Source organism: Mustelus asterias, chromosome 13, assembly GCF_964213995.1.
Source record: "Mustelus asterias chromosome 13, sMusAst1.hap1.1, whole genome shotgun sequence".
In the NCBI taxonomy this organism is placed as follows: Eukaryota; Metazoa; Chordata; class Chondrichthyes; order Carcharhiniformes; family Triakidae; genus Mustelus; species Mustelus asterias.
In genome coordinates, this window is record NC_135813.1 from 108,864,141 (window position 1) to 108,890,881 (window position 26,741).

The following is a 26,741-nucleotide window of genomic DNA, read 5'->3' on the forward strand; positions in this document are numbered from 1 at the left end:
CAAAGATCTGTCCGTCCCAGCACTAAATGTATTCAACAATAGAGTTCCCAAAACCTTTTATGGTTGAGAATTCCAGAGATTCACAGCCCTTTCAGTGAAGTAATGTCTCTAATTTCAGTGGTAAATGATTGACCCCTTATCCTGAGACTGTATCCTGTGTTTTCGATTCCCCAGCCAGGGGATACAACCTCTCAGTGTCTACCCTAACAAAATACTTTCAGAATTTTGTACGTTTCAATGGGATCGCATCTCGTTCTTCTAAACCTCAGGTCCAATTTACCCAGCCTCTGATCATAAACAGCCCTCCCATCCCAAGAACACGTCCGGTGAACCTTCGCTGACCCATCTCAATTGCAAGTATATCCTCCTTTAAATATGGAGACCAATGCTAAACACACCGGCCGGAATTTACTGGTCTTCATGTTGGCTGGATCTTCTAGTCTCACCAACGGTGCACTACCCCCGCTGGTTTCCTGGGTGTGTGGGGTGCAGTCAATGGGAAATCCCATTGACAGCGCCAGGACCAGAAGATCCCACCACCTGTGAATGGCATGCCACGTCCTACTGTGAGAAACACACCATGGGGAGGCCCAAAAATCCCAACCCCCATTCCAGATGTGGCCTGACATCTGTACAATTGTAGCAAGACTCCCTTTTTGCTATTCTAGTTCCCTTGCAATTAAGACCAATATATTATTAGCCTGCCTAACAGTTTCCCAGAAAACCAGGGAGAGCCTTTGGTGAAACCACCAACAGCAGGTTTCTACTCCAGGAAGGCTTTCAGCTAACCCACAGAATTTCCCAAAACCAGGGAGAGAGAGAGAAAGACATCTTTCCAGCTTGATGTCCCTTCTAAAACTAAAACCTGAAGCTCAGAACTGAAAATGAATGAGTTCCAGTCACCTGACCTCCTGACGATGCAGGGAGCCTCTCGGAAAGAGCGATCACAGTATGGTTAAATATAAAATACAGATGGAATGTGAGAAGATAAAATCCAATACCAGTGTCTTGTGCTTAAACAAAGGAGACTACAAAGGGATGAGGGAGGAGTTGGCTAAGGTAGACTGGAAGCAAAAACTTTCTGGTGAGACAATTGAGGAACACTGCAGTGTAGTGTGTCAAAATTCGCAGATGACACTAAGATGAATGGCAGAGTAAAGTGTGCAGAGGATGCTGAAAATCTGCAAAGGGATGTAGATAGTCTAAGTATGGGGCGAGGGTCTGGCAGATGGAGTACAATGTTGGTAAATGTGGGGTCATCCATTTTGAGAGGCATGGACAGAGTGGATAGTCAGAAGCTTTTTCCCAGGGTGGAAGAGTCAATTACTAGGGGGCACAGGTTTAAGGTGTGAGGGGCAAGGTTTAAAGGAGATTTACGAGGCAGATTTTTTACACAGAGAGTAGTGGGTGCCTGGAACTCGTTGCTGGGGGAAGTAGTGGAAGCGGATACGGTAGTGACTTTTAAGGGGCGTCTTGACAGATACATGAATAGGATGGGAATAGAGGGATGTGGTGCCTTGAAGGGTAGGGGGTTTTAGTTAAGTCGGGCAGCATGGTCGGTGCAGGCTTGGAAGGCCGAAAGGCCTGTTCCTGTGCTGTAATTTTCTTTGTTCTTTGTTTGTTCTATCCTTACTGATTGTGGTCTGTGAATTAGGAAGTTCAGGATCCAGTTGCAGAGGGAGGAGCTGAGGCCGAAGTTTGGAGATGACTCTCGTAGGAATAATGGTGTTAAAGGTTGAGCTGTCGTCAATAAATAGGTGTCTGACATATGTGTCTTTGTTACCTTGGTGTTCCAGGGTTGAGTGCAGGGCCGGGGAGATGGCGTCTGCTGTGGACCTGTTGCGGCGGTAGGCGAACTGTAGTGGATCCAGGTAGTCCGGGAGGGTGGAATTGATTCGTGCCATGACTAACCTTTCGAAGCACTTCATAATGATGGATGTCAGAGCCACCAGACGAGTCATTAAGGCACGCTGCTTGGGTTTTTTTTGATACTGGGATGATGGTCGTCTTCTTGAAGCAGATAGGGACCTCAGATTGTTGTAAAGAGAGGTTGAAGATGTCTGTGAATACCCCCGCCAGCTGATCCGCGCAGGATCTGAGTGCTCATCAGGGTACCCCATCCGGGCCAGTTGTTTTCTGTGGGTTGACCTTTGAGAAGGCTGCTCTGACATCTACAATGGTGGCCCCAGATACAGGTTCATCCGAGGCTCCCAGGATGGAGGGCATGCTTTCGCTGACCTCTTACGCAAAATGGGCATAGAGTACATTGAGCTCATCAGGGAGGGGTGCATTTGAACCAGCAATTTTACATGCCTTCATCTTGTAGCCTGGCTGGTTCAGCTGAGTTTCTGGTCAATGGTAACCCCCAGGTTGTTGATTGTGGAGGATTCGGCGATAGTAATACCACTGAATGTCAAGGGGCGATGGTTAGATTCTCTCCTGTTAGAGATGGTCATTGCCTGGCATTTGTGTGGCACGAATGTTACTTGCCACTTGTCAGCCCAAGCCTGGATATTGTCCCGACCTTGTTTCATTTGAACATGGACTGCTTCAGTATCTGAGTCGCGAATGGTGCTGAACATTGTGCAATCATCGGCGAACATCCCCACTTCTGACCTTATGATGGAGGGAAGGTCATTGATGAAGCAGCTGATGATTGTTGGGCCTAGGACACTACCCTGAGGGACTCCTGCAGAGATGTCCTAGAGCTGAGATGACTGACCCTCCACAACCACAACCATCTCTCTTTGTGTAAAGTACGACTCTAACCAGAAGAGAGATTTCCCTGATTCCCATTGAGTCCAGTTTTGCTCAGGCTTCTTGATTTCACACTGGGTTAAATGCTGCCTTGGTGTCAAGGGCTGTCACTCTCACCTCACCTCATGGAGTTCAGCTCTTTTGTCCATGTTTGAATCTAGGTTTTAATGAGGTCAGGAACTGAGTGACCTGGCACAACCCAAACTGAGCATCAGTGAGCAGGTTGGTGCTGAGTGTCACTTCATAATGCTGTTGACGATCTCTTCCCGCACTTTACTGATGTCAGGAGTAGACTGATTGGGCAGTAATTAGCCAGGTTGAACTCGTCCTGCTTTTTGAGTTCAGGCCATATCTGAGCAATTTTCCACATTGTTAGTGTCATGGATCTGTCCAGTAATGGCAGTCACAAGAATTTAACAAGGCATGATTGGATGCAATCTGCTTAGCAACAGGTAGAAATCTGCCCAGCGACAGCAGTAGCCAGAAGTCAAAAGATGTAATTTTCCCAGTAACAAGATTAGCAGACATCTAAACAGAGCCATGTGTAAATCACCCTCTTAGTAGGGAACAGCTGAGCTAAATGACTGAGCTTTCTTGGGGACATACACATGCTAATTTCTCGAGTCCAGGAATTTGAGAGATGCAAACAGCAAATACACAGAATGAAGGATCAAAGAGGAAAAATGGTATAACTGTGATCACCCTCAGAAGCAGGAAAGCCAGTTCACATCTAACAGCCTGAGAGGCCCATCCACAGCTCACAGCTTCCTTCTCTAGTGAGTTGTCCATCACCATTCATAGCTGAATGAGGCAGGACTACCGAGCCTTAGGAGAGTTCTTCAAACTCTGAAATGATCAAAAATATTACCCTGAGTGTGTATTACCAGAGACACACCATCAAAAATTCTGAACTTTCTGGAAATGGTCCAATGTGGAAATTGAAAAGGTTAAGTGACTTGCTTTCAACCAATAGATATGACTGCTTAAGAAAGATCCCACATATGAAAACCTCAGAGATGTAATTCTCCTCAAGGAGTCAAGAAACTCACTTTGATAAAGGGTCATCTTTATCTGACGTTTAATCAGCTCTTTTCTCTCCTTACAGATGCTGCCAGACCTGCTGAGATTTTCCAGCATTTTCTCTTTTGGTTTCAGAAACTCACTGTCCCAATTACATCAAGACTTATGTGGAAAAATAAAGAATCTGCAATTCAGCCTACAGAAACAGATGCCGATGAATCAACACCCAGACCTCTAACTCAAAGCATACTGGGATTGAGTCATTCTTACAGGCTAAGGAGAAATAGGATGAATGTAGGTGATGCCAAAATGGTCTCGAGTGAGGAGAGTACAGAAGGAAAAACATATCAGCCTCAAACGTTTTAAAAGATGGAACCAAGGTGGTGAACTGGTAGTGGTATGCCAGTATGTTTCTGGTGTAGAAAATCTGGGGGTTTGATTGTTGGCAATCTAAAACTCTAACAGGGATGCTGCAGTATCTGTAGCCATGAAGGTGGTAAACCTATGCTCTCACATAGAAAAGGGCTTTTTGCATCCAGGCCCCCAGAAAACAGCTAAAAATCTTTCAGGATATTGCTCGTCTTCAAATACTTTTCGTAGCAAATTTGATTTGATTTGATTTATTATTATTAGCATACAGTGAAAAGTATTGTTTCTTGCACGCAAAGTATACCGTTCATAGAGAAGGAGAGAGTGCAGAATGTAGTGTTACAGTCATAGCTAGGGTGTAGAGAAAGATCAACTTAATGCAAAGTAGGTCCATTCAAAAGTCTATCAGCAGCAGGGAAGAAGCTGTTCTTGAGTTGGTTGGTACGTGACCTCAGACTTTTGTATCTTTTTCCCGATGGAAGAAGGTGGAAGAGAGATTGTCTGGGGTGTGTGGGGTCCTTAATTATGCTGGCTGCTTTGCCGAGGCAGCGGGAAGTGTAGACAGAGTCAATAGATGGGAGGCTGATTTGCGTGATGGATTGGGCTACATTCACAACCTTTTGTAGTTTCTTGTGATCTTGGGCAGAGCAGGAACCATACCAAGCTGTGATACAACCAGAAAGGATGCTTTCTATGGTGCATCTGTAAAAGTTGGTGGGAGTCATAGCTGACATGCCAAATTTCCTTAGTCTTCTGAGAAAGTAGAGGTGTTGGTGGGCTTTCTTAACTATAGCGTTGGCATGGGGGTCCAGGACAGGTCGTTGGTGATCTGGACACCTAAAAATTTGAAGCTCTCGACCCTTTCTACTTCATCCCCATTGATGTAGACAGGGGCATGTTCTCCACTGTGCTTCCTTAAGTCGATGACAATCTCCTTTGTTGTGTTGACATTGAGTTGTCAACGAATGTTGCAAAGAAATCACTCAAAGGAAGAATAGGACCACTGTGTTGGCAAAAAGACTTCATGGCAAATGGCTGAAAGTTCCCTCATTACAATTTACCAACAGGTAAGATGCTCAGTGTTGTAGTGATGGTCAGGGTGATTCTGAGCTTACCAATGTTGGGGTCAACATATTACTGGGAAACAGCCTGGCTGGATATCAGGTGTTGTGTCCAGATGGTGCTGGGCAGACTGGGGAAACTAACGGGAACCAGCAAAACTATGCACAACTGCAGGGGATGGAGGAAGTCCCAAAAATCCCATTTGGGGCGCGGGGGGGGGGGGGGGGGGGGGGGGGGGGATGCTGGTGGGCTGGGTTTGGGGCGGAGGAGGAATAATACCTATAAGGATTCAGGAGGCTAAAAGAAAGCCAGTAGCATTTAAGGAAGCCATAGTATACAAATTAATGCAAGAAAATAGATGAATTGTAGATGAGTTGATAGCACAGATTGCAACGTATGTATATCAATTCAAAAAGAATTCAAAAAGAAGGTACAAAAACTAGCTAAGAGCACTTTATCTGAATACTCGTAGCATTCGAAACAAGGTAAATGAGTTGACGGCACAAATCATTGTGAACGAGTATGATTTGGTGGCCATTAGAGAGACATGGTTGCAGGATGGTCACGACTGGGAGTTGAATATGTTCGGAGGGACTGACAGGAAGGTAAGGGAGGTGGTGTAGCTCTGATATTTAAGGATGATATCAGGGCGGTAGTGAGAGATGATATTGGTTCTATGGAAAAAAAGGTTGAATCCATTTGGGTGGAAATTAGAAATAGTAAGGAGAAAAAGTCACTGATAGGCATAGTCTATAGGCCACCAAATAATTACATCACGGTGGGGTGAGAAATAAACAAAGAAATAACTGATGCATGTAAAAATGGTACAGCAATTATCATGGGGGATTTTAATCTACATATCAATTGGTCAAACCAGGTCGGTCAAGGCAGCCTTGAGGAGGAGTTCATAGAATGTATCTGCGATAGCTTCCTTGAACTGTATGTAATGGAACCGACAAAGGAGCAAGCTATCCTAGATCTGGTCCTGTGCAATGAGACAGGAATAATTAATGATCTTGCAGTTAGGGATCCTCTTGGAAGAAGCGATCACAGTATGGTTGAATTTAAAATACAGATGGAGCGTGAGAAGGTAAAATCCAATACCAGTGTCTTGTGCTTAAACAAAGGAGACTATAAAGGGGTGAGGGAGGAGTTGGCTAAGGTAGACTGGGAGCAAAAACTTTGTGGTGGGACAATTGAGGAACAGTGGAGGACTTTCAAAGCGATCTTTCACAGTGCTCAGCAAAAGTATATACCAGTGATAAGGAAGGACTGTAGAAAAAGAGATAATCAGCCGTGGATATCTAAGGAAATCAGGGAGGGTATCAAATTGAAAGAAAACGCACACAAAGTGGCAAAGATTAGTGGGAAACTAGAGGATTGGGAAATCTTTAAGGGTCAGCAGAAAGCCACGAAAAAAGCTATAAAGAAAGGTAAGATGGATTATTAGGGTAAACTAGCTCAGAATATAAAAACAGATAGCAAAAGTTTCTACAAATATATAAAATGAAAAAGAGTGGCGAAAGGAAACATTGGTCCGTTAGAGGATGAGAAGGGGGATGTAATAACTGGAAATGAGAAAATGGCTGAGGCATTGAACAGGTATTTTGTGTCGGTCTTCACAGTGGAAGACACAAACAACATGCCAAAAATTGATGACAGGAAGGTGAGAACCTGGAACCTATCATTATCACGAAAGAGGTAGTGTTGGGCAAGTTAATGGGGCTAAAGGTAGACAAGTCTCCTGGTCCTGATGGAATGCATCCCAGGGTACTAAAAGAGATGGTGTGAGAAATAGCAAATGCACTAGTGGTAATTTACCAAAATTCGCTGGACTCTGGGGTGGTTCCCGCAGATTGGAAAACAGCAAATCATAGAATCATAGAAACCCTACAATGCAGAAAGAGGCTATTTGGCCCATCGAGTCTGCACCGACCACAATCCCACCCAGGCCCTACCCCCATATCCCTACATATTTACCCACTAATCCCTCTAACCTACGCATCTCAGGACACTAAGGGACAATTTTAACACGGCCAATCAACCTAACCTGCACATCTTTGGATTGTGGGAGGAAACCGGAGCACGCGGAGGAAACCCACGCAGACACGGGGAGAACGTGCAGACTCCACACAGACAGTGACCCAAACCGGGAATCGAACCCAGGTCCCTGGAGCTGTGAGGCAGCAGTGCTAACCACTGTGCTACCGTGCCGCCCTTAAAATGTGATGCCATTGTTTAAAAAAGGAGGTAGACAAAAGGCAGGTAACTATAGGCCAGTTAGCTTAACTTCTGTAGTAGGGAAAATGCTTGAATCTATCATCAAGGAAGAAATAGTGGGACATCTGGATATAAATTGTCCCATTGGTAAGACGCAGTTTGGGTTCATGAAGGGCAGGTCATGTTTGACTAATTTGGTGGAATTCTTTGAGAACATTACATGTGCAGTGGACAATGGGGAACCTGTGGATGTGGTGTATCTGGATTTCCAGAAGGCATTTGACAAGGTGCCGCACCAAAGACTGCTACATAAGATAAAGGTGCACAGTGTTACAGGTAATGTATTAGCATGGATAGAGGATTGGTTAACTAACAGAAAGCAAAGAGTGGGGCTAAATGGGTGTTTTTCTGGTTGGCGATCAGTGACTAGTGGTGTGCTTCAGGGATCAGTGTTGGGACTGCATTTGTTTACGATTTACATAGATGATTTGGAGTTGGGGACCAAGTGTAGTGTGTCAAAATTCGCAGATGACACTAAGATGGGTGGAAGAGCAAAGTGTGCAGAGGACACTGAAAGTCTGCAAAGGGATATAGATAGTCTAAGTGAGTGGGCGAAGGTCTGGCAGATGGAGTACAATGTTGGTAAATGTGAGGTCATCCATTTTGGTAGGAATGGACAAAATGGACTATTATTTAAATGGTAAAAAATTGCAGCATGCTGCTGTGCAGAGGGACCTGGGTGTCCTTGTGCAGGAATCTCAAGGGGTTGGTGTGCAGGTGCAGCAGGTAATTAAGAAGGCAAATGGAATTTTGTCCTTCATTGCTAGAGGGATGGTGTTTAAAAACGAGGTTATGTTGCAGCTGTATAAGGTGCTGGTGAGGCCACACCTGGAGTACTGTGCACAATTTTGGTCTTCTTACTTGAGAAAGGATATACTGGCACTAGAGGGGGTGCAGAGGAGATTCACTAGGTTGATTCCGGAGTTGAGAGGGTTGGCTTATGAGGAGAGGCTGAGATGACTCGGGCTATACTCATTGGAATTCAGAAGAATGAGGGGAGATCTTATAGAAACATATAAGATTATGAAGGGAATAGATAAGATAGAAGCAGGGAATTTGTTTCCACTGGCAGGTAAAACTAGAACTAGGGGGCATAGCCTCAGAATACGGAGAAGCAGGTTTAGGACTGAGTTTACGAGGAACTTCTTCACACAAAGGGTTGTGAATCTGTGGAATTCCCTGCCCAATGAAGCAGTTGAGGCTACCTCATTGAATGTTGTTAAGGCAAGGGTAGATACAAACAAAGAACAATACAGCACCGGAACAGGCCCTTCGGCCCTCCAAGCCCGTGCCGCTCCCTGGTCCCAACTAGACCATTCTTTTGTATCCCTCCATTCCCACTCCGTTCATATGGCTGTCTAGATAAGTCTTAAACGTTCCCAGTGTGTCCGCCTCCACCACCTTGCCTGGCAGCGCATTCCAGGCCCCCACTACCCTCTGTGTAAAATATGTCCTTCTGATATCTGTGTTAAACCTCCCCCCCCTTCACCTTGAACCTATGACCCCTCGTGAACGTCACCACCGACCTGGGGAAAAGCTTCCCACCGTTCACCCTATCTATGCCTTTCATAATTTTATACACCTCTATTAAGTCTCCCCTCATCCTCTGTCTTTCCAGGGAGAACAACCCCAGTTTACCCAATCTCTCCTCATAACTAAGCCCCTCCATACCAGGCAACATCCTGGTAAACCTCCTCTGTACTCTCTCCAAAGCCTCCACGTCCTTCTGGTAGTGTGGCGACCAGAACTGGACGCAGTATTCCAAATGCGGCCGAACCAACATTCTATACATCTGCAACATCAGACCCCAACTTTTATACTCTATGCCCCGTCCTATAAAGGCAAGCATGCCATATGCCTTCTTCACTACCTTCTCCACCTGTGACATCACCTTCAAGGATCTGTGGACTTGCACACCCAGGTCCTTCTGCGTATCTACACCCTTTATGGTTCTGCCATTTATCGTATAGCTCCTCCCTACATTATTTCTACCAAAATGCATCACTTCACATTTATCAGGATTGAACTCCATCTGCCATTTCTTTGCCCAAATTTCCAGCCTATCTATATCCTTCTGTAGCTTCTGACAATGCTCCTCACTATCTGCAAGTCCTGCCAATTTTGTGTCGTCCGCAAACTTACTGATCACCCCAGTTACACCTTCTTCCAGATCATTTATATAAATCACAAACAGAGCCCTGCGGAACACCACTAGTCACAGGCATCCAGCCGGAAAAAGACCCTTCCACTACCACCCTCTGTCTTCTGTGACCAAGCCAGTTCTCCACCCATCTAGTCACCTCCCCCTTTATCCCATGAGATCCAACCTTTTTCACTAGCCTACCATGAGGGACTTTGTCAAACGCTTTACTAAAGTCCATATAGACGACATCCACGGCCCTTCCCTCGTCAACCATTCTGGTTACTTCTTCAAAAAACTCCACCAGGTTAGTGAGGCATGACCTCCCTCTCACAAAACCACGCTGACTATCGTTAATGAGTTTATTCCTTTCTAAATGCGCATACATCCTATCTCTAAGAATCTTCTCCAACAACTTCCCCACCACAGACGTCAAGCTCACCGGCCTATAATTACCCGGGTTATCCTTCCTACCCTTCTTAAATAACGGGACCACATTAGCTATCCTCCAATCCTCTGGGACCTCACCTGCGTCCAGTGACGAGACAAAGATTTGCGTCAGAGGCCCAGCGATTTCATCTCTCGTCTCCCTGAGCAGCCTTGGATAGATTCCATCAGGCCCTGGGGATTTGTCAGTCTTTATATTCTCTAACAAACCTAACACTTCCTCCCTTGTAATGGAGATTTTCTCCAACGGTTCAACACTCCCCTCCGAGACACTCCCAGTCAACACATCCCTCTCGTTTGTGAATACCGACGCAAAGTATTCATTTAGGATCTCCCCTACTTCTTTGGGCTCCAAGCATAATTCCCCACTTTTGTCCCTGAGAGGTCTGATTTTTTCCCTGACAACCCTTTTGTTCCTAACGTATGAATAAAATGCCTTGGGATTCTCCTTAACCCTGTCTGCCAAGAACATTTCATGACCCCTTTTTGCTCTTCTAATTCCCCGTTTGAGTTCTTTCCTACTTTCTTTGTACTCCTCCAGAGCTCCCTCCGTTTTAGCTGCCTGAACCTAACATACGCCTCTCTTTTCTTTTTGACCAGTCCCTCAATTTCCCTGGTTATCCACGGTTCTCGAATCCTACCCTTCCTATACATTTTTGAACAGTAAAGGAACAAAGGATTATGGTGAGTGGGCAGGTAAGTGGAGCTGAGTCCACAAAAAGATCAGCCATGATCTTATTGGATGGTGGAGCAGGCTCGAGGGGCCAGATGGCCTACTCCTGCTCCTAGTTCTTATGTTCTTAAATGATAAAGTTTATTTTAAAGTTTATTGATTAGTCACAAGTGAGGCTTACATTAACACTGCAATGAAATTACTATGAAAGTCCCCTAGTCGCTGCAGTCCGGCACCTGTTCGGGTCAATCCACCTGACCAGTACGCCTTTCAGAACATGGGAGGAAACTAGAGCACCTGGAGGAAACCCACACGGACATGGGGAGAATGTGCAAACTCCACACAGACAGTGACCCCAAGCCGGGAATCGAACTCGGGTCCCTGTGAAGCAACAGTGCTAACCGCTGTGCCACCCATGTATTATCTATTATGATGTATGAGATGTATTATCTATTACAGAAACATGGTTGCAAGGTGACCAGGACCTGGATGCTCAACATTCCAGGGTATACAATGTTCCAAAAGAATAGTCCAAATGGGAAAGAACGTGGGGTAACGCAGTTAATCAAGGAAGGTTTCAGAGCAGCGCTGAGGCATGATATAGTGACGGGGATAGTGAAATCATCAATAGCACGGGAAGGAAGACAAATGGGGAAACATCAAAGGCATGTTTAAAGTGAACTGCAATTATCACGGGAGATTTTAATCTGCATATTGATTGGACAAACCAAACCAGCAAGGATAACATGGAAGAATTGGAGTGCATCTGGGATTGCTTTTTAGAGCAGTGCATTGTGGAACCTATCCGGGAACGGTCTATATTAGATGGGGACTGGGGGAGTTGTGACGACAAAATAATAGAATTCCAGACAGTTTGAAGGTGAACGCCATAGGTCCATAACCAGTGACTTCAACTTAAATCAGGGCAATTATAATGTTATGAGGGAGGAGTTGTGAAAGGTGAACTGGGCAAACAAGCCAAGAGACAGGTCAGGAGAGGAGCAGCAGCAGATATTCAGACAGCTGGTCCAAGATTCTATCCCAATCCCAAAAGAGGGATTCCATGAGAAAGAGGCAAAATTGATGGTTAACAAGTCAAGGATAATGTTACATTGTAAAGCAGGATTTACAAAGTGGAAGTGATGGTGGTAGATCAGAGACAGGATTGGGATCCAGAAACAAAAGACCAAACAGCTCAGAAAGGAGTAAATATTGAGAGAAAATTTGCATACAGCATTAAAACAAACAGTAAAAAAGTTAAAAGTTAAAGTTTATTTATTAGTGTCACAAGTAGGCTTACATTAACACTGCAATGAAGTTACTGTGAAAATCCCCTCGTCGCCACACTCCGGCGCCTGTTCGGGTAAACTGAGGGAGAATTTAGCACGGCCAATGCACCTAACCGGCACATCTTTCAGACTGTGGGAGGAAACCGGAGCACCCAGAGGAAACCCACGCATACACGGGGAGAACGTGCAAACTCCACACAGACAGTGACCCAAGCTGGGAATCGAACCCAGGTCCCTGGAGCTGCGAAGCAGCAGTGCTAACCACTGTGCTACCATGCCACCCAGTGTGTTAGCATGGATTGAAAACTGGCTGTCACATAGAAAGCAGTGAGTTGGAATAAATGGGTCTTTTTCAGAGTGGAAAGATGTAACGAGTGGAGTGCCGCATGGATCAGTTCTTGGCCCACAATTGTTCACTATTTACATTAATGACCTGGAAAAAGGAACAGAATGTAAGGTTTCCAAATTTGCCAATGATGCAACGATAGGTGGAAGGGGAGGCTGTGATGAGGATACTGTCATTCTGCAATGGGATATAGATAGATTGGGTTACTGGGTGAAAACCTGGCAAATGGAGTTTAATGTGGGCAAGTGTGAGGTTATGCACTTCGGTAGGAGGAATCAAAAGGCAGATTATTATCTAAATGGAGAGAGACTGCAGGTGAGTGAAGTACAGAGGGATCCAGGTGTTCTAATGCATGAATCACAAAAAGCTAGCAAGCAAATCCAACAAATAGTTAAGAAGACAAACCACATTTTGGCCTTTATTTCAAGTTTTAAAGTTTATTTATTAGTGTTAAAAGTAGGTTTACATTAACACTGCAATGAAATTACTTTGAAAATCCCTTAGTCGCCACACTCCGGCGTCTGTTCAGGTACACTGAGGGAGAATTTAGCATGGCCAATGCACTTAACCAGGGGGTTGGGGTTTAAAAATAGAGAGGTTTTGTTGCAATTGTATAGGGTGTTGGAGAGTCCGCACCTGGAATACTGTGTACAGTTTTGGTCCCCTTACCTAAAAGATATAGGAACATTGGAGGCAATCCAAAGGAGATTCACCAGGCTAATTCCTTGGATGAGAGGGTTGTCCTATCAAGAGATAGTCTGGGTCTGTATTCCTTGGAGTTAAGAAGAGTGAGGTGTGACCTTCTTTAAACATATGGGATCCTAAAGGGGGCTTGACAGGGTTAGGGTTAGGGTTAGATGGTGAGATGTTTTCACTAATGGGAGAGTGTCGAACAAGGGGACATCGCGACAAGATAAAGGACCAGTCATTTAAAACTGAGGTGCGTCGAAATTTCTTCTCACAGAGGGTGGTGAATCTCTAGAATTCTCTGCCCCGAAGGGTGGTGGAGGTTGAATCATTAGAAGTATTTAAAGTGGAGGAGGATAAATATTTGATAGATTGAGGAATAGAGACTCATGGGGAAATGGGACAGAAAATGAGCTGAGGCATTAGGTGTTTCACTCCAAGTATGATTCAAGTCACCCAATAGGAAGCTTTTATCAAAAGAAATTGGCTGTGATTCTCCCAAAGAAATTGTAAGTTCCCATCGTGTGGGAAAACTGGTTTTTTAGCGTACTTACCAGAGCGAATCTCTAACACTCTAAGCATTGCAGAGTGCATCAGCGGGATTCACTCTGGTAAGCAGAGAGTAGGGCCTATTCCCACCTAAGAGACTGGCAGCATAGCTCTGAGTCGGCCCATTGCACATGCACCGATCTGTCAGAGTGGAGTTTGGCGCATATGCGCTGGCCCACCTCCCCCCCCTGCCCCCCCTCCCCCCCTCCCCCCCTCCCCCCCCGCCCCCGCCATTGCCGGCTTCCCAATCTCTGGTCGATGGCCAGTTCTGCAACCCCCGATTGCTGGCCATCTAGACCCACCAGCCACGATCACTTGCCTGCTGGACCTCTCTGGGCCAGCCCCTACCAAACCCCCCAGTCCTTACCCCCCTCCCAATCCCAATGACCTACCCCAATGTCAGGCTGGCACTGCCCAAGGGCAGATCCCTTACCCCCAACCTCCTAGGGGGCCTCAATGGTCTCTGTTCCCTCCTGTGGGGTCGAACGCCTATTCCCCGTTTATGGGGAGCAGTCGTAAACACCACTGGAGGGAACACCCCTGGCAGGGAGAGTCACTAGTGGTTCTGGAGACGACTATCCCAGGCCCAGTAATCAGATGGAAATGTCAGTTTCCATGAAAATTTCCATATGATAATCAGCTCGATGCCGATTTCCAGCGCGGAGCTGATGAGAACATAAGAACTAGGAGCAGGAGTAGGCCATCTGGCCCCTCGAGTCTGCTCCGCCATTCAATAAGACCATGGCTGATCTTTTTGTGAACTCAGCTCCACTTACCCGCCCGCTCACCATATAACCCTTAATTCCTTTACTGTTCAAAAATGTATCTATCCTTGTCTTAAAAACATTCAATGAGGTAGCCTCAACTGCTTCACTGGGCATTCCACAGATTCACAACCCTTTGTGTGAATACGTTCCTCCTCAACTCAGTCCTAAATCTGCTTCTGAGGCTATGCCCCCTAGTTCTAGTTTCACCCGCCAGTGGAAACAACTTCCCTGCTTCTATCTTATGTATTCCCTTCATAATCTTATATGTTTCTATAAGATCTCCCCTCATTCTTCTGAATTCCAATGAGTATAGCCCCAGTCTACTCAGCCTCTCCTCATAAGCCAACCCTCTCAACTCCGGAATTAACCTAGTGAATCTCCGCTGCACCCCCTCCAGTGCCAGTATATCCTTTCTCAAGTAAGGAGACCAAAACTGTACACAGTACTCCAGGTATGGCCTCACCAGCACCTTATACAGCTGCAACATAACCTCGCTGTTTTTAAACTCCATCCCTCTAGCAATGAAGGACAAAATTCCATTTGCCTTCTTAATTACCTGCTGCACCTGCAAACCAACTCCTTGAGATTCCTGCACAAGGACACCCAGGTCCCCCTGCAATTTTTTACCATTTAAATAATAGTCCATTTTGTCCATTCCTACCAAAATGGATGACATTTACCAACATTGTACTCCATCTACCAGACCCTTGTCCACTCACTTACATTATCTATATCCCTTTGCAGACTTTCAGCGCCCTCTGCACACTTTGCTCTTCCACCCATCTTAGTGTCATCTGCGAATTTTGACACACTACACTTGGTCCCCAACTCCAAATCATCTATGTAAATCGTAAGCAATTGCGGTCCCAACACTGATCCCTGAGGCACACCACTAGTCACTGATCACCAACCAGAAAAACAGACATTTACCCCCACTCTTTGCTTTCTGTTAGTTAACCAATCCTCTATCCATGCTAATACATTACCTGTAACACCGTGCACCTTTATCTTATGTAGCAGTCTTTGGTGCGGCACCTTGTCAAATGCCTTCTGAAAATCCAGATACACCACATCCACAGGTTTCCCATTGTCCACTGCACATGTAATGTTCTCAAAGAATTCCACCAAATTAGTCAAACATGACCTGCCCTTCATGAACCCACGCTGCGTCTTACCAATGGGATAATTTATATTCAGATGTCCCACTATTTCTTCCTTGATAATAGATTCAAGCATTTTCCCTACTACAGAAGTTAAGCTAACTGGCCAGCGGGCCAATTTAAATACATTTGCATGCATTTAAATTGGCACAATGAAGCCCAACTTACCCAAGGATTTCCACTTTACGAGGCTCCGATCCGATCGGCGCCCGCGCATTTACCGTGTTTCTGAATTCAGGTTCGATAGGGCTTCAACTCAGTAACTGAACCGCCGAATCGCCCCCAACCACCGTTCGCAGACCGCCCCCGTGAACCACCCCGGCAGCCCACCCCCCCCCCCCCCCCCCCCTCCCCGATCAGACCACTCTGGGACGCAGGCCCTACCAGCAGCCACCCCCCACCCCCCCCCGGGATCTGACCCCCCGGGCCCCCAACCTACCTTGATCGCTGGTGTCCATTGAAAGCATCTTGCGATCCTGGATCCTGGCCTTGCTCCGGGGGTCCTGATGGGTAGGATGACGTCTCTTCACTTGGGGTGGGGGTGGGGGGGGGGGGGGGGGGGGGTGGGTGGGGGGATGTGGATGTGACATCTCTTCCCTGAGGGGTGGGGGGGGGAGGTGACGTCTCTGCCCCTGGGGGGGGGCAGATACGTCACATCCCCGCCCCCCCCCCCCCCCCAGGGAAGAGACATCAAGTCGTTCCCCCCCCCCCCCCCCCACCTCAGGGAAGAGACATCACATCCCCCCCTACACCCCCCCCCTTCAGGGAAGAGACGTCACATCCCCCCCCCACCCCCCCCTCAGGGAAGAGACGTCAGATTCCCCCCCCAGGGAAGAGACGTCACTTCCCACACCCCCCACCCCCACCCCCCCACCAGGGAAAGCCAAAGGCAGTGCTGTCAGTGCTGCCTTTGACTTCTGCGCTCGGGCGCGCTGAGTGCTGTCGGCCTCGAACTGCGCATGCACAGTTCGGTGCTCTGACAGATGCAAATGTGCTAGGCCCCACCCACTGGACCCGCGCCAAATAAAGGCGTATGGGGGCGCTGGAGCGCGGCTGCTGGGTGCGGGTCTGATTTACGACCGCACCCGGCACTTAGAGCCGATTTGGTAAAATCGGCCCCTACCTCTTTCGTGATAATGATAGTGAAGGGCAAGGCTGGTAGAAGTAGGGAATCCTGGATGACTCGGGATATTGAGGCCCTGGTCAAGAAGAAGGAGGCACATGACATGCATAGGCAGCTGGGATCAAGTGGATCCCTGGGAGAGTATAGAGGGTGTAGGAGTCGAGTTCAGAGAGAAATCAGGGGGCAAAAAGGGGACACAAGATTGTTTTGGCAGATAAGGCAAAGGAGAATCCAAAGAGCTTCTACAAATACATAAAGGCCAAAAGAGTAACTAGAGAGAGAGTAGGGCCTCTTAAGGATCAACAAGGTCATCTACAAGATCCACAAGAGACGGGTAAGATCCTAAATGAATATTTCTCATCAGTATTCACTGTTGAGAAAAGCATGGATGTTAGTGAACTTGGGGAAATAAATAGTGATGTCTTGAGGAGTGTACATATTGCAAAGAAAGAGGTGCTGGAAGTCTTAAAACGCATCAAGGTAGATAAATCCCGGGACCTGATGAAGTGTATCCCAGGACGTTGTGGGAGGCTAGGGACGATATTGCGGATCCCCTAGCAGAGATATTTGAATCATCGATAGTCACAGGTGAGGTGTCTGAAGATTGGAGGGTGGCAAATGTTGTGCCTTTGTTTAAGAAGGGCTGCAGGGAAAAGCCTGGGAATTACAGGCCGGTGAGCCTCACATCTGTAGTGGGTAAATTGTTAGAAGGTATTTTGAGAGACAGGATCCACAGGCACTTAGAGAGGCAAGGACTGATTAGGGACAGTCAGCATGGCTTTGTGAGTGGAAAATCATGTCCCACAAATTTGATTGAGTTTTTTGAAGGGGCAACCGAGAAGGTAGATCAGGGCAGCGCAGTTGATGTTGTCTACGTGGACTTTAGCAAGGCCTTTGACAAGGTATCACATGGTAGGTTGTTGCATAAGGTTAAATCTCACATGATCCAGGGTGAGCTAGCCAAATGGATACAAAATTGGCTTGATGACAGAATAAGAAGTTTAACAACACCAGGTTAAAGTCCAACAGGTTTATTTGGTAGCAAAAGCCACAAGCTTTCGGAGCCTTAAGCTCCTTCTTCAGGTGAGTGGGAATTCTGTTCACAAACAGGACATATAAAGACACAAACACAATTTACAGAATAATGTTTGGAATGTGAATACTTACAGCTAATCAAGTCTTAATGGTACAAATGATGTGAGTGGAGAGGACATTAAGACAGGTTAAAGAGATGTGTATTGTCTCCAGACAGGACAGGCAGTGAAATTCTGCAAGTCCAGGCAAGCTGTGGGGGTTACAGATAGTGTGACATGAACCCAATGTCCCGGTTGAGGCCGTCCTCATGTGTGCGGAACTTGGCTATCAGTTTCTGCTGAGCGACTCTTCGCCGTCATGTGTCGTGAAGGCCACCTTGGAGAACGCTTGCCCGAATATCAGAGGCCGAATGCCCGTGACCGCTGAAGTGCTCCCCAACAGGAAGAGAACAGTCTTGCCTAGTGATTGTCGAGCGGTGTTCATTCATCCGTTGTCGTAGCGTCTGCATGGTTTCCCCAATGTACCATGCCTCGGGACATCCTTTCCTGCAGCGTATCAGGTAGACAATGTTGTCGCTGAGCAGAAACTGATAGCCAAGTTCCGCACACATGAGGACGGCCTCAACCAGGATATTGGGTTCATGTCACACTATCTGTAACCCCACAGCTTGCCTGGACTTGCAGAATTTCACTGCCTGTCCTGTCTGGAGACAGTACACATCTCTTTAACCTGTCTTAATGCTCTCTCCACTCACATTGTTTGTACCATTAAGACTTGATTAGCTGTAAGTATTCGCATTCCAACCATTATTCTGTAAATTGAGTTTGTGTCTTTATATGACCTGTTTGTGAACAGAATTCCCACTCACCTGAAGAAGGAGCTTAAGGTTCTGAAAGCTTGTGGCTTTTGCTACCAAATAAACCTGTTGGACTTTAACCTGGTGTTGTTAAACTTCTTACTGGGTTTACCCCAGTCCAACGCCAGCATCTCCACATCTTAGAACATATAGAACAGTACAGCACAGAACAGGCCCTTCGGCCCACGATCTTGTGCCGAGCTGTATCTGAAAACAAGATCAAGCTATCCCACTCCCTATCATCCTGGTGTGCTCCATGTGCCTATCCAATAACTGCTTAAATGTTCCTAAAGTGTCTGACTCCACTATCACTGCAGGCAGTCCATTCCACACCCCAACCACTCTCTGCGTAAAGAACCTACCTCTGATATCCTTCCTGTATCTCCCACCACGAACCCTATAGTTATGCCCCCTTGTAATAGCTCCATCCACCCGAGGAAATAGTCTTTGAACGTTCACTCTATCTATCCCCTTCTTCATTTTATAAACCTCTATTAAGTCTCCCCTCAGCCTCCTCCGCTCCAGAGAGAACAGCCCTAGCTCCCTCAACCTTTCCTCATAAGACCTACCCTCCAAACCAGGCAGCATCCTGGTAAATCTCCTCTGCACTCTTTCCAGTGCTTCCACATCCTTCTTATAGTGAGGTGACCAGAACTGCACACAATATTCCAAATGTGGTCTCACCAAGGTCCTGTACAGTTGCAGCATAACCCCACAGCTCTTAAACTCCAACCCCCTGTTAATAAAAGCTAACACACTATAGGCATTCTTCACAGCTCTATCCACTTGAGTGGCAACCTTTAGAGATCTGTGGATATGAACCCCAAGATCTCTCTGTTCCTCCACAGTCTTCAGAACCCTACCTTTGACCCTGTAATCCACATTTAAATTAGTCCTACCAAAATGAATCACCTCACATTTATCAGGGTTAAACTCCATTTGCCATTTTTCAGCCCAGCTTTGCATCCTATCTATGTCTCTTTGCAGCCTACAACAGCCCTCCACCTCATCCACTACTCCACCAATCTTGGGGTCATCAGCAAATTTACTGATCCACCCTTCAGCCCCCTCCTCTAAGTCATTAATAAAAATCACAAAGAGCAGAGGACCAAGCACTGATCCCTGCGGCACTCCGCTAGCAACCTGCCTCCAATCCGAAAATTTTCCATCCACCACCACCCTCTGTCTTCGATCAGACAGCCAGTTACCTATCCAATCGGCCAACTTTCCCTCTATCCCACACCTCCTCACTTTCATCATAAGCCGACCATGGGGGACCTTATCAAAGGCCTTACTAAAATCCATGTATATGACATCAACTGCCCTACCTTCATCAACACACTTAGTTACCTCCTCAAAAAATTCTATCAAATTTGTGAGGCACGACTTGCCCTTCACGAATCCGTGCTGACTATCCCGGATTAATCCGCATCTTTCTAAATGGTCGTAAATCCCATCTCTAAGGACCTTTTCCATCAATTTACCAATGACCGAAGTAAGACTAACCGGTCTATAATTACCAGGGTCATTTCTATTGCCTTTCTTAAACAGAGGAACAACATTCGCCATTCTCCAGTCCTCTGGCACCATCCCCGTGGACAGTGAGGTCCCAAAGATCAAAGCCAAAGGCTCTGCAATCTCATCCCTTGCCTCCCAAAGAATCCTAGGATACATTTCATCAGGCCCAGGGGACTTATCGACCTTCAGTTTATTCAAAACTGCCAGGACATCCTCCCTCCGAACATCTATTTCCTCCAGCCTTGTCTTGATGACAAAAGCCAGAGGGTGGTTGTAGAGGGGTGTTTTTCAAACAGGAGGCCTGTGACCAGAGGTGTGCCTCAGGGATCAGTGCTGGGTCCACTGTTATTTGTCATTTATATTAATGATTTGGATGAGAATTTAATAGGCATGGTTAGTAAGTTTGCAGAAGACACCAAGATTGATGGCAATGTGGACAGTGAAGATGGTTATCTAGGATTGCAACGGGATCTTGATCAATTGGGCCAGTGGGCTGACGAATGGCAGATGGAGTTTAATTTAGATAAATGCGAGGTGATGCATTTTGTTAAATCAAACCAGGGTAGGACTTACTCAGTTAATAGAGTTATAGAGGTTTACAGCATGGAAATAGGTCCTTCGGCCCAACTTGTCCATGCTGCCCTTTTTTTTAAAAACCCCTAAGCTAATCCCAATTGCCCGCATTTGGCCCATGTCCCTCTGTACCCATCGTACACAAGCAGCTTTCTAAATGCTTTTTAAAAGACAAAATTGTACCCGTCTCTACTACTACCTCTGGCAGCTTGTTCCAGACACTCATCACCCTCTGTGTGAAAAAATTGCCCCTCTGGACACTTTTGTATCTCTCCCCTCTCACCTTAAACCTATGCCCTCTAGTTTTAGACTCCCCTACCTTTGGGAAAATATACTGACTATCTAGCTAATCTGTACCCCTCATTCTTTTATAGACCTCTATAAGATCACCCCTCAGCCTCCTACGCTCCAGAGAAAAAAGTCACAGTCTATCCAGCCTCTCTTTATAACTCAATCCATCAAGTCCCGGTAGCACCCTAGTAAAGCTTTTCTGCATCTTTTCTAGTTTAATAATACCCTTTCTATAATAGGGTGACCAGAACTGCACACAGTATTCCAAGTGTGGCCTTACCAATGTCTTGTACAACTTCAACAAGATGTCCCAACTCCTGTATTCAATGTTCTGACCGATGAAACCAAGCATGCTGAATGCCTTCTTCACCACTCTGTCCACCTGTGACTCCACTTTCAAGGAGCTATGAACATGTACTGCTAGATTTCTTTGTTCTGTAACTCTCCCCAATGCCCTAGCATTAACTGAGTAAGTCCTGCCCTGGTTCAATCTACCAAAATGCATCACCTTGCATTTAGAAACATAGAAACATAGAAAACTACAGCATAAAACAGGCCCTTCGGCCCCACAAGTTGTGCCGAACATATCCCTACCTTTTAGGCCTACCTATAACCCTCCATCCTATTTGTCTAAATTAACCTCCATCTGCCATTCGTCAGCCCACTGGCCCAATTGATCAAGATCCCATTGCAATTGGAGATAACTTTCTTCACTGTCCACTATGCCACCAATCTTAGTGTCATGGTAGGGCGTTGGGGAGAGTTACAGAACAAAGAGATCTAGAGGTACAAGTTCATAGCTCCTTGAAAGTGGAGTCACAGGTGGACAGAGTGGTGAAGAAGGCATTCGGCATGCTTCGTTTCATTGGTCAGAACATTGAATACAGGAGTTGGGACGTCTTGTTGAAGTTGTACAAGACATTGGTAAGGCCACACTTGGAATACTGTGTACAGTTCTGGTCACCCTATTATGGAAAGGATATTATTAAACTAGAAAGAGCGCAGGAAAGATTTACTAGGATGCTACAGGGACTTGATGGTTTGAGTTATAAGGAGAGGCTGGATAAACTGGGACTTTTTTTTCTGGAGCGTAGGAGGCTGAGGGGTGATCTTATAGAGGTCTATAAAATAATGAGGGGCAAAGATCAGCTAGATAGTCAATATCTTTCCCCAAAGATAGGGGAGTCTAAAACTAGAGGGCATAAGTTTAAGGTGAGAGGGAAGAGATACAAAAGCGTCCAGAGGGGCAATTTTTTCACACAGAGGGTGGTGAGTGTCTGGAACAAGATGCCAGAGGTAGTAGTAGAGGCGGGTACAATTTTGTCTTTTAAAAAGCGTTTAGGCAGTTACATGGGTAAGATGGGTATAAAGGGATATGGGCCAAATGTGGGCAATTAGGACTAGCGTAGGGGTCAAAAACAGGGGCAGCATGGACAAGTTGGGCCAAAAGGCTGTAAACCTCTATGACTCTCTGACTCTATGACACTGGGAAGATGGAGGCTGAGGGGAGACCTGATAGAAGGCCACAAAATTATGAGAGGCATGGATAGGGTAGTCAGGGAATTTTTCCCAGGGTAGAAAGGTCAATTACATGTAGGCACAGGTTCAAGGTGAGAGGGGGAAAGTGTAAGGGAGATGTGGGGGGAAGTTCACACAGAGTGAACGTATTCAAGAGGCGGCTGAAATATTCAAGAGGCGGCTGGATATACACTTGGGGTGAATGGGATCAAAGGTTGTGGGGAAAAAGCAGGATTAGGGTATTGAATTGGATGATCAGCCATGCTCGTAATGAATGGTGGAGCAGCCTCGAACCGCCTCCTGCTTCTATCTTCTATGTTTCTATGAGTGATGGGTGCCAGAGGAGGTGGTGGAAGCAGGCACATTAGCAACATTTAAGAGGCATCTTGACAGACAAACAGAGGGATAGAATCGACATATGGGCAATAAGGATTAGGAATTCATAAAATCACAGAATCCCAACAGTACAGAAGGTGGTCATTCGGCCCATTGAGTCTACACTGCCAACAATCTCACCCAGGCCCTATCCCTGTAACCCCACATATTTACCCTGCTAACCCACCTGACACTACGGTGCAATTTAGCATGGCCAATCAACCTAACCTGCACATCTTTTAGACTGTGGCAGGAAACCAGAGCACCCGGAGGAAACCCACGCAAACACGGGGAGAACGTACAAACTCCACACAGACAGTGACCCAACTCGGGAATTGAACCAGGGTCCCTGGTGCTGTGAGGCAGCAGTGCTAACCACTGTGCCACTGTGCCGCCCTCAAATTGATGCAGGCTTGGTGGGCTGAAGGGTCTGCTCCTGTGCTGGTATTGTTCTTTGTTTTTTGTGACAAAAGAAGAAAAAACAAATGTCCATGGTGGGTAAGTTGTTGGAGGGAATTCTGAGAGACAGGATCTTCATGCTACAGCTTCAAGCTCTCCTGCCGTGACTAAACTCCTTTAAGTTTAAAAACTTTGCAAGGCTTTTTAAAGAATATCAAATAATTCCTTACCCTTTCTTAAACAATGACTTACAATTTGATATTGTTTGGAAATACCCACCAAGTCTGACTCACCAATCAGCTGCTTCTGTTGGGAAACTGCTTCACGGCGATGTGACCGCAAGGACACTCAGTGCAGAATCTTCCCACATTTTCTCTAATTTATCCTTCGTCTTAATTTCATTTTGTACATTTTTTTTGCAACTATTTTTTTCAAGTTTGCTGTCAATCATTTCTCCTTAGAATCATAGAGGTTTACAGCATGGAAACAGGCCCTTCGGCCCAACTTGTCCATGCCGCCCAGTTTTTACCATTTAAGCTAGTCCCAATTGCCCGCATTTGGCCCATATCCCTCTATACACATCTTACCCATGTAACTATCTAAATGCTTTTTAAAAGACAAAATTGTACCCGCCTCTACTACTACCTCTGGCAGCTTGTCCCAGACACTCACCACCCTCTGTGTGAAACAATTGCCACTCTGGACACTTTTGTATCTCTCCCCTCTCATCTTAAACCTACGCCCTCTAGTTTCAGACTCCCCTATTTTTGGGAAAAGATGTTGACCATCTACTTCATCTATGCCCCTCATTATTTTATAGACCTCTATCAGATCACCCCTCAGCCTCCAATGCTCCAGGGAAAAAAGTCCCAGTCTATCCAGCCTCTCCTTATAACTCAAACTTTTTTTTAAACGCAGGTTGCTTAGGTGTTTTAATATCTTCTCGAGAGCTTTAATTCTTTTTGCTGGGATCTAGGTGTGCAGATCCATAGTTCCTTGAAGGTGGCAACTCAGGTGGACAAGGTGGTCAGGAAGGCGTATGGCATGCTGGCCTTCATCGGTCAGGGCGTTGAGTATAGGAATTGGAAAATCATGTTGCAGCTGTATAAGACTTTGGTTAGGCTGCATTTGGAGTATTGTGGACAATTCTGGTCACCACATTACCGGAAGGATGTTGATGCAGTGGAAAGGGTGCAGAAGAGATTTACCAGGATGTTGCCTGGTTTGGAGGATATGGACTATGAAGAAAGGTTGAATAAATTTGGATTGTTTTCATTGGAGTGTCGTAGGATGAGGGGGGACCTGATAGAGGTTTACAAGATTATGACAGGCTTGAATAGAGTGGATAGTCAGAGTCTTTTTCCCAGGGTCGAAGGGTCAATTACTCGGGGGCATAGGTTGAGAGTGCGAGGGGGAAAGTTTAAAAGGGATGTAAAGGAACAAGTTTTTCACACAGAGGGTGGTGAATGCCTGGAATGCGCTGCCGGAGGAGGTGATGGAAGCAGATTCTATAACAATGTTCAAGAGACATCTGGATAGATACATGAAAAGGCAGGGAATAGAGGGATATGGACCACGTAGAGGAAAGAAAATATTAGATTAGAGAGGCATCTGTCAGCACAGACATGGTGGGCCGAAGGGCCTGTTCCTGTGCTGTACTGTTCTTTGTTCTGATTCCTCTTTATGTTTAATAGTTCTTAGTTTTATTTGAAGTCTTTAATTTCTGCACTTCTTATGAGGGGAATCTAGCATGTTCTTGGTGGATATATACTTTCACAAATGGAATCCTCATTTCTATTTGTCTTAATGTCAGCCAAACCCTTTTGGCTTCACTGTTGGTCAGGTCTGTCTTTGACAAAGTGTTGACTTGCTTCCATTTTGCAATTCTCTCATTACCCTTCCTTTGGTAATTTAATGTCTTTCCGTGCTCTCCTGCTGGGCCTTTTCTGTTGCCTCCTCTTTGAGGTTTTCCATTACCTCTTCCGTGAGGTCTTTGTTGCTCATGGCTTTTTTTGAGAGTTGCCCTCTATCTGGGGTCTTCTCCAATTTTCCTGTCCATTGCCATTTGGTCCTTCTTGTGGTTACTGTTCAAAATGCATTGCCACATTAAATGTATTAACTTTCAATTCATTGCCTCTTCAAAACCACTTTAAGACTCAACTTTCCTTCACTGTTGGCAACTGCTGGTTGTGTCTTTCTTGTGCTCATTAAAGTCTTGGCTTGAATCCTAACTGCTCCTTTTTGAATCCTTTTAAAAAACTTTAAAAATTTCTCTTTACAAGTCCTTCTAGCAACCTCTGCAGCTTTTCATTTTCCTTTGGCTGCTTGGATAGTCCTTGTTTTTCAACTTTTGATGTGCTCATCTTTTGGAGATTTCACTTGGACTCCAGTCCAAGTGAAATCGTTTTAAATTTATTTTTGTTTAAACAGAGAGGTCTTCTCTTCTTTTGAAAATGTCACTACCTGTGGACCACACCAGCTACATCTTCCTCCAAATCATTTATATATATCACAAACAGCAGAGGTCCCAGTACAGAGCTCTGTGGAACACCACTAGTCACAGACCTCCAACCGGAAAAAGACCCCTCCACTACTACCCTCTGACTTTTATGGCTAAGCCAGTTGTCCACCCATCTAGCTAGCTCACCTTTTATCCTGTGAGATTTAACCTTTTGCACCAGCCTGCCATGAGGGACCTTGTCAAACGCTTTACTAAAATCCATATAGACGACATCCACGGCCCTTCCCTCGTCAATCGTTTTTGTCACCTCCTCAAAAAACTCAACCAAATTTGTGAGGCATGACCTCCCTCGTACAAAACGATGCTGTCTATCGCGGGACCAATATCCTGGCGGGAAGGTTGGCTAAGGCTACTGGGGAGAGTTTAAACTAGATAGGTTGGGGGAAGGGGATCGAGACGAGGTGACTGGGAGCGAGGAACTTAGCTTGCAAACAGAGAAGGGTTATAGACGGTGCAAGAGGGAGGATGGACGGGAGATAGAGCAGGGGAGAGCTCAGACCAAAGGATTGAGATGTGTTTACTTTAATGCCAGGAGTATAGTGAATAAAGGGGATGAGCTCAGAGCGTGGATCGATGCCTGGAAGTGTGATGCTACAGGTGCCGGGATTCAGATGTTTCAGGAAGGACAGGGAGGGAGGCAAAAGAGGGGGTGGAGTGGCACTGCTGATCAGGGACAGTGTCACAGCTGTAGAGAAGGTGTATGCTGTGGAGGGATTGTCTACAGAGTCTCTGTGGGTGGAAGTTCGGAGTGGGAAGGGGTCGATCACTTTGCTGGGAGTTTTCTATAGGCCGCCCAATAGTGACTGGGAGGTGGAGGAGCAGATAGGGAAACATATAAGACCATAAGACCATAAGACATAGGAGCGGAAGTAAGGCCATTCGGCCCATCGAGTCCACTCCACCATTCAATCATGGTTGATTTCAACTCCATTTACCCGCTCTCTCCCCATAGCCCTTAATTCCTCGAGAAATCAAGAGTTTATCAA